Here is a 2,533-nt window from a genome sequence, read left to right as displayed (position 1 = left end):
GCACAGAGTGATAAAAGCAGTTAGTGTTTTTGCACTTACTGGGGAACTTTTATCTGAGTGGAAAGAGGAAATCCCCTGAAGTAATTTTACAGAGTTCACAGATTGCTGCTCCAAACCTGTTTCTTGCTCAGCTAATTCAGGGTCACTTGAACTGGAACATGCCCAGCAACGTTGCTTAGAACCACGCCAGATGTGCGGTGCTGTTTTCTAGCTCTTTACTCTTTCAGTGGTCTGTGCTGTTTAAACCACAGACTGCTCTGGCCCACGCAGAGCCACCAGAGTTGTAGTATGTAGTTTCAACCAGAGTTGTCTCAATCTCTTGGTTTGGGGATTTTGTGTGTTGGATGGCAAGAGTGGTTAAGGCAAGGATGTCTGAGGGCTGCTTCTGTGAAGCTTCCTCTTCTCTGGAGAAAAACGGATGCCCTGTAAGGCTGCTCTGACTAGCAGGTTTGATGGTGCAGAGGCACGATGTGCACAGTTGTGCCTCTCCAAGCATCAGACAGCATCTTCATGTCCCCTTTCCTCCAGCCTGCAGCACCCAGTCCTTGGGTCAGTATGAAAGCAGGGGAGAGAGGGGGTTGCAGGTTGTGGAGTCTCCTTCTCTGGAGACATTCAAGACCTGCCTGGATGCCTTCCTGTGTGATGTCATTTAGGTTCCTGCTCCGGCAGGGGGATTGGACTAGATGATCTTTTGAGGTCCCTTCCAATCCCTAATATTCTGTGATTCTATGATTCTGTGAAGCTAAAGCAGCCTTGAGCATAATAATTTGGGTGCCAAGGTGGAAGACCTGCAGCATGAGCTCTGCTAAATGATGGAGTGACCTGCTGCACCCAGGAGGTGCTGGAGGAGATGGGGAGGGTGCAGGAGAAATCAAGGGTGGGAGCAGCACCATGGCAGGGGATCTGCAGTGCCCAGGGGACCCTCACCAGCCCACAGGCGCTGCGGTGCCTTTGAAGCTGCTTGGACTTGTGCTGGGAACTGAGGTAGTCCCAGTCATGGGGACTGCTGATGAGAACCAGTGATTAAGAAACCCTCATCTGGTCCCCATCTATTTCCTTTAATGAAGAGTTTTCAACCAGAGTTGTAGATGAAGCCTCATGGGTTTAAGAAGTATTTTCAGCTGTGTTAAAAGTGATTGAAACATCATTTTAGGACTCACGCATTTCAGTTGAAATGAGATTTTTGCATATCTCCCTCTGCCTCTCTTTTTTTCCTTTTTAAATGGCTTAGAAAGTTCCTAATTATACTTTACTCTCCAGGGTCAAGTGCTGTTTATTTTGCGTATGGCACTAATATTTTTTTAACACTTTCTCTGACGTTAGGAATAAGTGGGCAGATGTGTCACTGCATTAAAAAAAAATCACTGATTCTGTCTCTAAATTTAGATTACAAGCTGTGATTAATCTGCATAATAATAGCTACATTTTTCTCTGTATACTCTCATGCTTACCTCCTAATTTTCTGTGTTTTCAATATTCTTTGTTCTATGAAGTTTGCAAAACACAAACAGCACATAACTCTATTAGCAGGATATCTTTCCATATAGGTTATTTGATTATGCAAACAGCAGCTGTGGTTGCTTCCAGTGTCATTGATTTATTTCCCTCATTTTCTCTTTGAGTATCCCATGCATCTTTGCACACCTGTAGGTTGCATTTTTAACAGATGCATTCATGTATGATCAAGGCACAGGATTAAAGCTTGGAAGGAAGAATTCCAGGTCCCTGCTAGAGTTAGCTATGCAAGAGCTAGCTGGCCTGGTGTTTGCAGCAGGCAGGCAGGACTGTGCTGAGCCCTGCCCCTGTTTCTATGGAAGATGTGAGCAGCTCCAGCAATTGTGCTTATTCATCCTGCCTGCCTTTTCCGATAAGTATCAGTGCTGCTTTCCTGCCAGGGACGAGGCTGGGGTTTAGATACTCTGCCCTCATCTTTCAAGAACCTTTATCAAGTTGTTCAATGCACTTGCTCTAGTTTCCCCATTTGTAAATGAAAATATATTTATACCTGTGCTAAGAGCGCCAGGCACAGTAACTAGCTTGTGTTTGCATTGCTCTCTACCCAACTAGGCAAGATGGTCTTTAAGACTCTTTTTTTTTTTGGCACGATTCCACTGAAGATAGCAAAGCAGCTTCTGCTTTAGACAGTGCATGTGTGTTTTGCCACAACTCCAAAAAGGTTGTATTTTACTAATAAATTATCCCAGTAGCATATTTTGCTATGAGGTGAAGCATGTCCCAGCTGTAAGGCCTGCATGAAGGAGTCTGTCCGGCCACCTTGTACATGAGAAAAATCATAAAGCATTGCAGTGCAAATTCCAGACCAGAGAACTTCTTACAAGTGGTGTATGCCATTAACAGTATATAGCATTTAGAAACCAAGGGAGATTAGTTCTAGAGATGTCTTCACTACAAATGATTAGAGGTTATAATGAAGTATGCTGGTTAAGATAAGAGAGTCTTGAAAATTTGTGCTGTGGGTTGGGGTCAGAGGAAGCCTCTTGGAGAACTGCCCTTTTTCTGTAAGTGTGAATAA

Source organism: Antrostomus carolinensis, unplaced genomic scaffold, assembly GCF_000700745.2.
Source record: "Antrostomus carolinensis isolate BGI_N321 unplaced genomic scaffold, ASM70074v2 scaffold24661, whole genome shotgun sequence".
NCBI lineage: Eukaryota > Metazoa > Chordata > Aves > Caprimulgiformes > Caprimulgidae > Antrostomus > Antrostomus carolinensis.
Note: the sequence above shows the minus strand (reverse complement) of the source record.